Below are 15,329 nucleotides of genomic sequence, written 5' to 3'. Positions count from 1 at the left end.
GATTTTTTTTAACATTTCTTGTACATACGTATTATTCTTTCTAATACAGGTCGGCCATCATTAATCCGGCATCACTGGGACCTGTAGTATGCCGGATTAGTGAGTTTGCCAGATTATGAAGTGGTTAGGTTAGAATACAATTAACCCATCAATAGAGCCTCTTTCTGCTACATCTTCCTGATTTTCATCACTGTTATCTCCGCCACTGGCTTGCTGCTGTGGATTTACAACCATCTGAACAATTTCTGAGTCAGTATAATGATGAAATTTGAAATTATGCTAGGTGAAATTAGTGCCAGATTACTGATGGAACCGAATAACTGACTGCTGGATTAGTGACGGCCGACCTGTATAATACAGTGGACCCCCAGTATTCGATATTAACCCTTTGACTGTTTCAGGCCCCTCTCTGAAACTGTCATTCTATGTCGCCAAATATTCGAAAAAAACAAATTTTCTTATGAAAATGTTAGGAATATTTTTCTGAGTGTTTTAAGCCTAAAAAATATTTTTTGCCATCAGTACTTACCGAGATACAGAGCCGCAAAGTTTGCAGAAAGTGACGTGCGTACGGGAACAGCGGCGACTGCCGCCCACCCAGTATTCTTTTATTTACTCTAATTCAAAGGTTTCTTGCATTTTTCAATATTTTTCTGTTCCAGGTAACTTATGTGGCCTGTGAGACCAATGTAAGGTGCATTCTTCAAATATACACTCATTGTTTACAACACAATAACTGAACAAACTTTATCACTATTAGTTTGTGTATACACTTTGTTTACACAAACAAACAATGCAAAACAATGTTTATTACTATTGTTCCATAATATATATACATATGTACAGTCACTAAACATATTCCTAGAACTGCTGCAGCTTGTGGAACTCTTTGAAACATGGGTATATGCAGAGTGGCACTTGACACTCTTCACACATAAAACGAGTGTCTCTGCGTGTTTGTGGGCGTTTTGTGGTATGTGTACATACATAACACCTCTTCTGAGCATTTTTCTTGGCAGTAGTAGGAGGCAGTTGTATGGGGTAGTGATCACCAGGCCTGAAACGAGATGACGTGTGTTGGTAATTTCGTGGGCGCTGGTCTATTGCAGGTGTTGCTCCTTGGTACTTTGCAATTATTTTTCTGATTGCTGACAAGCAAAATTCACCATATTTTGGTGTTTTGTTGGTCTTCAACTTGTATATGTTATAAGCATTCAGCATAGAGATATCAACAAGATGGAAAAAAAGTTTTTTATACCACTTATAACTCTTGCGTACACAGTCTGCAAACCCAATCTGCATATCACATTTGCCACTAACCGCATATTGAGGTTGTAGTCCATGACAGCTGCAGGCTTTAGAATGGGTTCATTGGTCTCTCTGTTGTGCCTGCCACTGTGTACCATTTCGTTTCGGTGAACTGATGTCAATAATGTGACATCACGTTTGTCATGCCACCGAAATGCCATGATGTCATTGGCAGCAAAGGCTTGCACCTCACCTCTGCGAGTGCCAGCGTCGAACCTTGGCATATGTTTACGATTACGACGCACTGTGCCACACACGTCTGTCAAGTTCACTCGCAAGAAATCACTGAGTAAGGGGCTTGTGTACCAGTTATCAGTAAATAACATATGCCCCTTACCAAGATATGGTTCCATCATTGTTCGAACCACATCACCAGAGATACCCAATAACTTCATGGTATCTCTCAAAGTATTACTGCCAGTGTACACAATAATATCTAAAACAAGACCACTTCTGCAGTCACACAGTACAAATAGCTTTATACCAAAGCGCTTCCTCTTGCTTAGTATATATTGCTTGAATGAGAGTCTTCCTTTGAATAAAATCAAGGACTCATCAATAACAAGCTTCCTGAAGGGATAAAAATACATGCAGCACTTTTGTTTCAGGTACATAAACACATTTCTTATCTTATATAACCTGGCACTTCTGTCAGGCCTGGTTTTGTCTGAAAAGTGTAACATACGTAACAGTATCAGGAAACGACTGACACCTATAATGTCACTAAAACCTGGAGTTGAAATCAGGCGTTCTGTTGCCCAGTATGTGGTGACAGTGTGCTTATACACATGTGGCATAAGCATTATTGTGGCAAAAAACAGGTACATCTCTGCCACAGTTGTCTCCTTCCACTTGTGTAGCCATGATTTTGGTGAGAGAATTGTATTTGCCATGGTGTAATCACAGTATGTGTTTGTTTCCCTGACAATGATGTCCATCAGGGGTTCATCGAAGAAGAACTCAAAGTAGTCCAGTTCACTGGCATTGTTCCCAAGTGGACATGATGGCTTTATTCCACTTTGTGTTTCATCAAAGTTATGGGGACTGGGAACAAACTCGTCACCGTCCTGCCAATCCCAGATGCGGTCTGCTGGTGGGGTCTGGATATTGTACCGTGGTTGTGGTTGTGCAGGTTGTGGTTGTGCATCTTCACTATCAGGTCGTGGTGTAGGGCCACGGGATGTGCTCCCAGAGTTTCTCCTTTCCCTTGGAACAACATATGAAACACTACCAGACTGCATGCTACGTCGTACATACTGCCGCTTCACTGGGGAATATTCACCCTCACTGTCAGTAGAACTGCTTTCAATGACCTTGAAATCACTATCACTATCACATTCACTGCTATCATCTGGGTGTTGTACACGACCAAATAGTTTCCTCTTTCGTCCTGGTACAGGCGAACGTGAACGTGAACAAGCCGGCCCAGCACCAGAGGTGGAAGGTTGTGGGTCATCTGGGTTTTCATCACTAATTACGTTATCCTGGGCACTTTTTCCTGTAACACTCACTTCAAAACCCTGGAATTCACTGTCACTGACATTTTCATCGCTATTAGAGCTATCACTTGGGAACATAAGACCACCAATCCGCCGAGGAGTGAGGAACTTCTTACCGAGAGGCATGGTGAAAATGGACTAACAAGATGGTGTTCCCACAATGCACCGCTGGGTCCCAGATTTTTTTCACAGGGTGCACACCGACCGCTGAGACCCATTCTCTCTCATGTAGGCCTACCAGGCCTTTCCCACTTGATTTGAAGCCGCTAGAATTTGTGCGTATAAATACGTCAGAAACATTGGCTCGTAAGACGTATTTATACGTCGTAAACAGTCGAAGGGTTAATCCGTTCCTGAGAGCTCATCGAATACCGATAATATCGAAAACCGAATCAATTTTCCTCATAAGAAATAATGGAAATCAAATTAAACGGTGCAAGACACCCAAAAGTATGAAAAAAAAAATTTTACTACATGAAATATTAAGTTTAATGCAATAGAATAATTACAATAACAATAAAATAATTGACACTTACCTTTAATGAAGATCTGGTGATGATTGATAGGATGGGAGGAGGGGAGAGGTGTTAGTGTTTAGAAGGGGAATCCCCTTCCATTAGGACTTGAGGTAGCAAGTCCTTTTCCGGCACAATGGATTCCACAACTGGCATAGGCTTCTCAGGGTTAGCCCCAAACCCTTCAAAATCTTTCTCAATTTCCATACTAATTCTCACCCTTTTTACCACAGGGTTGGCACTAGAAGCTTTCTTGGGGTCCATGGTGACTTATTTTGCAGAAACAAGCACCAAACACAGTGATAATATGGATAATATGGAATGTACCGAATGTATCCTTAGATGCACGCACACTGGCTGGCTTGTAAACAATGGCACACATGGGGCAGTTCAGGCCACACGTGGACAGGTCTCATACGAATCGTATCGAGTACCGGGTTTTCAATCGAATACCGAGGAAAATTTTTTGCGATATAATGCATCGAATACTGGATTTATCGAATACCGGGGGTCCACTGTAATTGACTATTTGGCATCATAACAGAGAGGGTGGGGCTAATACAGAGTCTGAGAAATAATCAAGAACTATCTGGAAATATTTGTTTACGTCAGCAGGAATTCCTGAGTCTTGTGATGCAGGGAAATATACTTTATAATTACGCTCATATCAAACTATGGTTTCTCTACGTATCTATCACAATTGATCTAATATGACATAAGACAACATGTAAATAACATAGAAACACGATAGATACTCTAGAATGAATAAAATAGGCCATAATGTGAAGAGCGGTTGTGGTCAGACCCACTAGTTTCATACGGAAAAACTGAAAAAAAAAAAAGTGATTTTTCTCAATTTTTTTTTCATGAGTCATGAGGTATGTGTGCATTTTTGCTGAATATCTCAGAAGTTATTGACTTATTTCATGAAATACAGTGTTTAATATTGAATTAAATGAAATGAGCTTCATAGGAATCATATTATTATTATTATAATCAAAAAGAAGCGCTAAGCCACAAGGACTATACAGCATAGGAATCATAAAACAATGATTGTTCTACAAGCTGATAAAAGGAAATTGGAAATATTCCAAATATTTTGGGATTTGTGTGGGAGTAAAGGGCAGATATTTTGCACAATGTCAAAATCTTACCAACTTTATTTTTTTGTAGAATGAAGATAAGATATTTACAGGGTTCCTCTTCCTTAGAATATTGGATAAGCATTATTTTATCAGCAGCAAGTCCCAAACAACTTTTCATAGTGCCATTTAGGCTGTTCCCCGTGCCCAATGTCATTTTCAGTAAATCTTTTTTTGGTTATTTTTGGGGCTATATTACTGAAACTTATATGTAGTAGGTTGGCAGACAGCAACCACCCAGGGAAGTACTACCGTCCTGCCAGATGACTGTGAAACAGAAACCTGTAACTGTTTTGCATGATGGTAGGATTGCTGGTTTCTTTTTCTGTCTCATAAACACGCTAGATAACTGGGATATCTTGCTACTCCTACTTACACTTTGGTCACACTTCACAGACATGCACATGCATATATATATATACATACATCTAGGTTTTTCTCCTTTTTCTAAATAGCTCTTGTTCTTCTTTATTTCTTCTATTGTCCATGGGGAAGTGGAAAAGAATCTTTTCTCCGTAAGCCATGCGTGTCGCATGAGGCGACTAAAATGCTGGGAGCAATGGGCTAGTAACCCCTTCTCCTGTAGACATTTACTAAAAAAGAGAAGAAGAAAAACTTTATAAAACTGGGATGCTTGAAAGTGCGTGGATGTAGTGCAGATGACAAGAAACAGATGATTGCTGATGTTATGAATGAAAAGAAGTTGGATGTCCTGGCCCTAAGCGAAACAAAGCTGAAGGGGGTAGGGGAGTTTCGGTGGGGGGAAATAAATGGGATTAAATCTGGAGTGTCTGAGAGAGTTAGAGCAAAGGAAGGGGTAGCAGTAATGTTGAAGGATCAGTTATGGAAGGAGAAAAGAGAATATGAATGTGTAAATTCAAGAATTATGTGGATTAAAGTAAAGGTTGGATGCAAAAAGTGGGTCATAACAAGCGTGTATGCACCTGGAGAAGAGAGGAATGTAGAGGAGAGAGAGATTTTGGGAGATGTTAAGTGAATGTACAGGAGCCTTTGAACCAAGTGAGAGAGTAATTGTGGTAGGGGACGTGAATGCTAAAGTAGGAGAAACTTTTAGAGAGGGTGTGGTAGGTAAGTTTGGGGTGCCAGGTGTAAATGATAATGGGAGCCCTTTGATTGAACTTTGTATAGAAAGGGGTTTAGTTGTAGGTAATACATATTTTAAGAAAAAGAGGATAAATAAGTATACAAGATATGATGTAGGGTGAAATGACAGTAGTTTGTTGGATTATGTATTGGTAGATAAAAGACTGTTGAGTAGACTTCAGGATGTACATGTTTATAGAGGGGCCACAGATATATCAGATCACTTTCTAGTTGTAGCTACACTGAGAGTAAAGGTAGATGGGATACAAGGAGAATAGAAGCATCAGGGAAGAGAGAGGTGAAAGTTTATAAACTAAAAGAGGAGGCAGTTAGGGTAAGATATAAACAGCTATTGGAGGATAGATGGGCTAATGAGAGCATAGGCAATGGGGTCGAAGAGGTATGGGGTAGGTTTAAAAATGTAATGTTAGAGTGTTCAGCAGAAGTTTGTGGTTACAGGAAAGTGGGTGCGGGAGGGAAGAGGAGTGATTGGTGGAATGATGATGTAAAGAGAGTAGTAAGGGAGAAAAAGTTAGCATATCAGAAGTTTTTACAAAGTAGAAGTGATGCAAGGAGGGAAAAGTATTTGGAGAAAAAGAGAGAGGTGTAGAGAGTGGTGAAGCAATGTAAAAAGAGAGCAAATGAGAGAGTGGGTGAGATGTTATCAACATATTTTGTTGAAAATAAGAAAAAGTTTTGGAGTGAGATTAACAAGTTAAGGAAGCCTAGAGAACAAATGGATTTGTCAGTTAAAAATAAGAGAGGAGAGTTATTAACCCTTTGAGGGTTTTCGTCGTACTAGTACGTCTTACGCGTAGGGGTTTTTGACGTACTAGTACAGTAGGGCCCCACTTATACGGCGGGTTAGGTTCCAGGCTACCGCCGTAAAGCGGAAATCGCCGTAAAGTGGAACACCCTTTTTTTCCACTTATAAATGCATACAAACACTAGATAACAAGTTTACACTAACATATATTAAGTTAGCAATAGAACCAGGCATCAAAAAACAATAAAAAGGTACAATACACACATAGTGCACTCATTACTTACCTTAAAATATTTATAGTCTTAATCTAGGGTGAGACAAGTAGTATTTATTGTAAGAAATCAAGTGTGGTATGTATTGTAATAGCCTCACCAGGCCACCCCACCCACACATACTATTCTATGATATTTAAGCATCCCAGAGCGATAAAATGTATATACAGTTCACTCATTACTTACCTTAAAATATTTGTAGTCTTAATGTAGGGTCAGGAGTAAGTAAATGAGATAAAACGAATAAATGAGAGAGAGAAAGAATGAATACATGAGAGGGGGCAGGCGCAGTTATGTAAACAAACCAGGGGAAGGTAAGTTTTGTAAACAAACGAAGTGTACACGTCTGGTTTGTGTACAAGTTACATTGTGTACAGGTTGTCTCTACATTGATACGGTAGAATTAATAAAGAAGAACACTCCCATTCTCATGTAACATCATTTTGAGAAGAAATGAAGCTCTGAGTGAAGGCAATGGAAATAAGTCACACTGACTTTTTTGGGTTATCCTAGGTTCTCTACACGTATGTTGTTATGTATGATAATCTATGTAACTGTATTTGTGTATACCTGAATAAATTTACTTACATACATACGAAAGGAATAATTTTCTACAGTTACCCCCAGTAACACATTTACTCTTATGTTAGATTAGAGAAAATGTTATTCTTGGCGTCACTTGTACAAGTTATGTGGCTCCCACATCTTATATTTATGTTTATTTATTCTATTGTGGGGTGTATTTATCATCTTTTTATGTTATGTATCGTGTTTATTATATAATTTTGAAAAAAATATCATGGATGGATTAATGAAAATGTGTATATTACCGTAATATACGACATTTAATGAGACTCCGTGACTATTGTTATTATGGCGTCACTTGTGGAAGTCGTCTGCTACCAGAGATCACATTTATGTTTATTTATTCTACTGTGGGGTGTATTTATCTTATTTATATGTTATGTATAGTGTTTATTATATAATTTTGAAAAAAATATCATGGATGGATTAATGAAAATGTGTATATTACCGTAATATACGACATTTAATGAGACTCAGTATTGTTATTATCACCACTTGTGCAAGTCGTCTGCTCACATCTCACATTTGTTTATTTATTCTACTGTGGGGTGTATTTATCTTATTTATATGTTATGCATCGTGTTTATTATATAATTTTGAAAAAAATATCATGGATGGATTAATGAAAATGTGTATATTAACATAATATACGACATTTAAATGACTCGATGTATGTAAGTTTATTTAGGTACAGGTATACATAAGTATAATTATCAGAGTATATATAAAATATGAAATAACTTTTAAAAACATTTGAAATTTTGGAGTTTCCAGACAAAATGGAGAGACTTAGTGCTTACTGAGCTCATGGAGAATGTAAACAAACAGGGTGGGGCACGGTGACCGTATTAGAAAGTCAGGTGGGGGGAGCCGTATAGTGAGTTTTGGTCATAATTTGAAATGTCCGTATTAGCGGAACGCCGTAAAGCGGAACGCCGTAAAGCGGGGCCCTCCTGTACTCATAAATTCTAGCGACCTCAAATCTAGTGGGAGAAAGCTGGTAGGCCTTCATATGAAAGAATGGGTCTATGTGGTCAGTGTGCACAGTCTAAAAAAAATCCTGCAGCACACAGTGCATAATGAGAAAAAAAAAACTTTTTCCATTTTTTTTTAATAAATCAGCGACTTTGCAGTGTATTTTCGTATGGTATTTATTGTTGTATTCTAGTTTTCTTGGTCTCATTTTATAGAATGGAAGACATATTACTGAAATTGAGATGATTTTGACTGGTTTTACAATGAAAGGTGCCTTGAAATTGAGCTCAAAGTAGCAGAAATGTTCGATTTTTACCAAACTTCAAAAGTAAACAAATCGTGCCAAGCGTGCAATACACGTCAACTGGTGAGTCTAATATTCTTTCACAAGTGCACCAATAATATTTATACCATTTTTTACACTAATGCAGTAGTCTGCATAACAGTAAATCTTATATTTTTTGTGAGAATAAAAATTCAAAGTGGAAAGCAAAAGAATATAAGAGGGGCCTTGAGACGTGACTAATGACTAGAGGAAATGTCATTTTAGTGCCAGGAATGTCTTTCTTGTTTATTCTGGACCCTATTCCGAAATTGGCATCTTTTGAAATTTGTGTGAAATTGGCAAAATTGCTAAATTCTGACCACTGTACTGGATAGTTGAATTTATAAATGGGTGGTTTCTTGCACCCATTCGATAGAAAAAATGGAGTTCTAGCGAAATATTCATGTTTTTTGTCGACTAGTACAGTGAAATTGGCCGAAAATGGGGCTCAAAGTGGGCAAAATCGCCGATCCGTAAACATCGCCGAGACCGCTAACTTTGCGAGAGCATAATTCCGTAAGTTTTCTATCAAATTTCAAACTTTTGGTGTCGTTATGATCGGGAAAAGATTCTCTATCTTTTCATAAGAGAAAATAATTTTTTTTTTTTTTAAATTTGGCCGACCCTGAGAACGAGTTTCGGAGAGGGCCTGTCGACCCTCAAAGGGTTAAATGGAGAGTTAGAGGTATTGGGAAGATGGAGGGAATATTTTGAGGAATTGTTAAATGTTGATGAAGATAGGGAAGCTGTGATTTCGTGTATAGGGCAAGGAGGAATAACATCTTGTAGGAGTGAGGAAGAGCCAGTTGTGAGTGTGGGGGAAGTTCGTGAGGCAGTAGGTAAAATGAAAGGGGGTAAGGCAGCCGGGATTGATGGGATAAAGATAGAAATGTTAAAAGCAGGTGGGGATATAGTTTTGGAGTGGTTGGTGCAATTATTTAATAAATGTATGGAAGAGGGTAAGGTACCTAGGGATTGGCAGAGAGCATGCATAGTTCCTGTTGAGTATACCTGGTAAAGTGTATGGTAGAGTTATTATTGAAAGAGTTAAGAGTAAGACGGAGAATAGGATAGCAGATGAACAAGGAGGCTTTAGGAAAGGTAGGGGGTGTGTGGACCAGGTGTTTACAGTGAAACATGTAAGTGAACAGTATTTAGATAAGGCTAAAGAGGTCTTTGTGGCATTTATGGATTTGGAAAAGGCATATGACAGGGTGGATAGGGGGGCAATGTGGCAGATGTTGCAGGTGTATGGTGTAGGAGGTAGGTTACTTAAAGCAGTGAAGAGTTTTTACGAGGATAGTGAGGCTCAAGTTAGAGTATGTAGGAAAGAGGGAAATTATTTCCCAGTAAAAGTAGGCCTTAGACAAGGATGTGTGATGTCACCGTGGTTGTTTAATGTATTTATAGATGGGGTTGTAAGAGAAGTAAATGCAAGGGTCTTGGCAAGAGGTGTGGAGTTAAAAGATAAAGAATCACACATAAAGTGGGAGTTGCCACAGTTGCTCTTTGCTGATGACACTGTGCTCTTGGGAGATTCTGAAGAGAAGTTGCAGAGATTGGTGGATGAATTTGGTAGGGTATGCAAAAGAAGAAAGTTAAAAGTGAATACAGGAAAGAGTAAGGTTATGAGGATAACAAAAAGATTAGGTGATGAAATATTGGATATCAGATTGGAGGGAGAGAGTATGGAGGAGGTGAATGTATTCAGATATTTGGGAGTGGACGTGTCAGTGGATGGGTCTATGAAAGATAGGTGAATCATAGAATTGATGAGGGGAAAAGGGTGAGTGGTGCACTTACGAGTCTGTGGAGACAAGAACTTTGTCCTTGGAGGCAAAGAGGGGAATGTATGAGAGTATAGTTTTACCAATGCTCTTATATGGGTGTGAAGCATGGGTGATGAATGTTGCAGCGAGGAGAAGGCTGGAGGCAGTGGAAATGTCATGTCTGAGGGCAATGTGTGGTGTGAATATAATGCAGAGAATTCGTAGTTTGGAAGTTAGGAGGAGGTGCGGGATTACCAAAACTGTTGTCCAGAGGGCTGAGGAAGGGTTGTTGAGGTGGTTCGGACATGTAGAGAGAATGGAGCAAAACAGAATGACTTCAAGAGTGTATCAGTCTGTAGTGGAAGGAAGGCGGGGTAGGGGTCGGCCTAGAAAAGGTTGGAGGGAGGGGGTAAAGGAGGTTTTGTGTGCGAGGGGCTTGGACTTCCAGCAGGCATGCGTGAGCGTGTTTGATAGGAGTGAATGGAGACAAATGGCTTTTAATACCTGACGTGCTGTTGGAGTGTGAGCAAAGTAACATTTATGAAGGGGATCAGGGAAACCGGCAGGCCGGACTTGAGTCCTGGAGATGGGAAGTACAGTGCCTGCACTCTGAAGGAGGGGTGTTAATGTTGCAGTTTAAAAACTGTAGTGTAAAGTACCCTTCTGGCAAGACAGTGATTGAGTGAATGATGGTGAAAGTTTTTCTTTTTCAGGCCACCCTGCCTTGGTGGGAATCGCCCAGTGTGATAATAAAAAAATAATTACTGAAACTTACACACAATAAGGAGAGTGAACACTTCTTAATGTACACCAAAATTGAAAGAAATCAGACGAGAGAAAAAAAAAAAAGAAAAAAAAAAGGCCGCAAGTGTGCCGCTCCCCTTAGTCAAATTTAAGCACAGTAAATCATTATCATTCCATCCTTTTTTTTCCCACAGTGGAGCATCATCACACAAAGTGGAGCTCAAAACTACATGATATTTTATAAAATTTGACTTCTAGTTGGCTTGTGCAAAGCCTAACTGACAAAATTTCACCAGAAATCTCAAAACCCACACACAAAATTATTAGGAAGGGGCAGGAACTCTGGTAACCTGGGAAAAAGATAAGTGACTGGTAAACATTTATTATCCAGCTCTCCCTTCTCAATACTGAAAAACAGTGGAACCCCATATTTCGGCCGTAATCCGTTCCAGAAGGTCAGCCTAAATCTGAAAAGGCTGAAAACCGAAGTAATATTTCCCATAAGAATTAATGTAAATACAATTAATTCATTCCAGACACCCAAAAATATTAACAAAAAATACATTTTTAACCCTTAAACTGTCCAAACGTAGATCTACATTTTCGCGCATAGCGCTCTGACCTTGATTTTTTCCATAAGAAAGAGTGTAAAAAAAACATAGATCTACGTTCGGAGTGCTACGCGAGCGAACATAAATATACGTTTGGACAGTTGAAAGATTAAAGATTAACTATAGTTTTACATACAGAAAACAATGAGAAATAAATATAAAGCACAAATTTTAATGATAAATGAACATTACACACCTTTATTGAAGATTCTTGTTGGCTTATTGAAGAAGGCGAGGAGGGGAGAGGGAGTTGGGGTTATTATTTAGAAGGGAAATCCCCCTCCATAAGGACTTCAGATATCAAAGCTCTCTGGGGTTACTTTCCTTCTTTGTTTTTTACTGGTACTAGGACCAGCATGAGTCACTGCACCCTTGCCGCACAAAAAAACTGTCAAGAGAGGTCTGTTTTTGGCGCCTCTAAGATTTGCCTGAAGTTGGACGAGGTTTTGTCACTGAATTCTATTGTGTTTCTCACTTTCTTTACCAAAGGGCTAGCACTAGCAACTTTCTTTGGGCCCATGGAGACTTATTTTGCAGTCGCACTCAATAAACAACCACAAAAAACAGTAGATTATAAAGAAATATTTGGATGAATGCACAGAGTGTTGCTCACTCACCCAGAGACACAGCCAGACTGACTCATGCATGCGGCATGGCGGGCGGACGTGTCCAATACGGTCGATTTCAGAGTTGCTGGCCGAAATCTAGGACAGAATTTCGACCAAAAAATGGTCAAAATCCGATTTGGCCGATATCTGCACAGGCCGATATCCAGGGTTCCACTGTATTCTCTATTGGGAATCTGTAAAAAATTTAGAACCTTATTCTCAAATGGCTCTGACATGACTGCTTGGTCACATACTCTGTAAAATAAACATTTGTTAAATGTGGGAACCACTTCCTCTGTAGCAACTGGCAACTGAATAGCCTTCACGGAGTCACCACATCCCTGGACTTCAACCAACTGCGTCAGAGCCAGGGTATTCAGTCCCATGCCAACACCGAGATCCCCCCCCCCGTAAACCAGATTTAATTAATAACAATCCCTTTACCGGGCAGGACCGAGTTTACTTGGTCCTGAGAGCGTGGTTTTTGTGCGTGTCCTCCTACTCCCCCAGCGCATCTGGGTTCCCATTCTCTATTTCTGACCAATCACAAGCCTTCCCTGAGTCGCTCCAGCTAAAGGCGATGGCATCTCCTTGCTTCCCATTGGTCGAGAGCAAAATGTAAACACTTCTAGCTTTTGTCGCCCAGACTCGTTTTTTTCGTCAAGTGCTCGTCACATACTTTTGTATTTCACCCTCTACAATGTCGGTAAGTACTGATTTGTGTGTCTAGTGCATAAATGAATAGTTTACCTATATTTTGATATATACATGTATATAAAGACGTTGTGAAGCATAATAAGAGTGCACCATGCAAATGAAAAAAGTGCAACAAAAGAGGATCAAGTACACTCGGTCCTGCCCATTTAGGTGATGTTTTCAAGTTTTAGTATATAAATATTTCCATAAAATTTGGTAGTGTATATATGAATTCAGTAATGATCTGGGTGTGTACAGAACGTTTTTATTGTCCTTCCAGATCAATCAGAAATTGTTCTATGGTGAGTCCTCCAAGGATAAGTCAAAATTTGTCTGTGTTTGGGATGAAAATTATTCAGATCAAGACCCAGATGACCTGGAATTGGTGGACAGTGGTGATGAATACTTGCCACCGAGGTGTCAACAAATGAGAAGGAAGCTATGCTACCATCAAAAAGCATAAATTGAACAAGAAGAAGATATTTGCTTACATGCAAGTATTGCAGCAAAAACAACAATCATGTCACATCCTCATTTTCCTGTGCCACATGCAAAGTAAATCTATGCATCAAGAGCAATAGAAATTGTTTCATAAAATTTCATTGCAGAAATCAGTGATGTAAAATAATTGTTCTTTCTCAGGGAACTCAGGAATATTTCATTTGTAAGTTGTATCCCATTGCAATGTGTCATTGTTGATAAGTAGTTCCTATTTCTATTTTTTTAATGCTTACAAATTGATCAGAAACGAGTTCCATTTATGTTTTTTATATTATCTACTTGTATAATAAATTTAATTTTTTTTTTTTTAACAGTTGCAACCTTGCAACATTTTAAATTGTTATACCCTTAACCCTTTGAGGGTCGACAGGCCCTCTCCGAAACTCGTTCTCAGGGTCGGCCAAATTTAAAAAAAAAAAATTATTTTCTCTTATGAAAAGATAGAGAATCTTTTCCCGATCATAAAGACACCAAAAGTTTGAAATTTGATAGAAAACTTACGGAATTATGCTCTCGCAAAGTTAGCGGTCTCGGCGATGTTTACGCATCGGCGATTTTGCCCACTTGAGCCCCATTTTCGGCCAATTTCACTGTACTAGTCGACAAAAAACATGAATATTTCGCTAGAACTCCATTTTTTCTATCGAATGGGTGCAAGAAACCACTCATTTATGAAATTCAACTATCCAGTACAGTGGTCAGAATTTAGCAATTTTGCCAATTTCACACAAATTTCAAAAGATGCCAATTTCCGAATAGGGTCCAGAATACACAAGAAAGACATTCCTGGCACTAAAATGACATTTCCTCTAGTCATTAGTAACGTCTCAAGGCCCCTCTTATATTCTTTTGCTTTCCACTTTGAATTTTTATTTTCACAAAAAATATAAGATTTACTGTTATGCAGACTACTGCATTAGTGTAAAAAATGGTATAAATATTATTGGTGCACATGTGAAAGAATATTAGACTCACCAGTTGACGTGTATTGCACGCTTGGCACGATTTGTGTACTTTTGAAGTTTGGTAAAAATCGAACATTTCTGCTACTTTGAGCTCAATTTCAAGGCACTTTTCTTTGTAAAACCAGTCAAAATCATCTCAATTTCTGTAATATGTCTTCCATTCTATAAAATGAGACCAAGAAAACTAGAATACAACAATAAATACCATACGAAAATACACTGCAAAGTCGCTGATTTATTCAAAAAAAATGGTCAAAGTTTTTTTTTTCTCATTATGCACTGTGTGCTGCAGATTTTTTTTAGACTGTGCACACTGACCACATAGACCCATTCTTTCATATGAAGGCCTACCAGCTTTCTCCCACTAGATTTGAGGCCGCTAGAATTTATGAGTACTAGTACGTCAAAAACCCCTACGCGTAAGACGTACTAGTACGACGAAAACCCTCAAAGGGTTAACGGGCAGGACCGAGTTTACTCGGGCTTCGCATGTCAGCAGTTGCTCGACACGTAACTTTTACAACTCCATTTATATGGCCTCATTGACCTTACATTGAGCGGCTCTATCCCCTCATACGAAATCACCTTTAAATTCGCATTTTGGTCTGCCTTGCCCCCTGAAGGGTATTAACCTGGACAGGTTCATCACTGCCCAGAGTCTCCTGCAAGTCAGACTCACTGAACAGGCTTCCCAGGCCCAAGTCACCACAGTCAGTAGAAAGATCAAGGTGAGGTACAAAGGTTTTTCCCTTGCTCACCTGGCTAGTCATAGTACACATTGAAAAATTTTCAGTCACAGTAGCTTTAGTTTTCACCTTAACACCTTTTAAAGCAGGGTCCCTCCAAACCAAACATTCTCCAAAACATTGTTGCCTAGTAGAAGGTCAACACCTGCAAAAGGTATATCTTCTGTAATACCTGCAGGTAGGTACACAGACTGATAC

At 39.1% G+C, this 15,329-nt stretch overlaps 1 protein-coding gene across 3 annotated transcripts in view; it reads right to left on the bottom strand.

Moving 5' to 3' along the window:
- Positions 1–265: 265 nt before the first annotated feature.
- Positions 266–15,329, bottom strand: part of LOC128703658 (zinc finger protein 271) — a 67,109-nt gene continuing 52,045 nt past the window's right edge. For 2 of the 3 annotated variants that reach the window (XR_011394154.1, XR_011394155.1), the window contains one exon: positions 266–1,057. The gene's annotated coding sequence lies outside the window, so the exon portion shown is untranslated. Of the gene's footprint in view, positions 1,058–11,127; positions 12,418–15,329 lie in introns of those variants that run through there. The other variant, XR_008409347.2, reaches the window with a different exon arrangement.

This window comes from Cherax quadricarinatus, chromosome 76 (assembly GCF_038502225.1).
Source record: "Cherax quadricarinatus isolate ZL_2023a chromosome 76, ASM3850222v1, whole genome shotgun sequence".
NCBI classification, from domain to species: Eukaryota; Metazoa; Arthropoda; class Malacostraca; order Decapoda; family Parastacidae; genus Cherax; species Cherax quadricarinatus.
This window is presented reverse-complemented; position numbering and strand designations above follow the sequence as displayed.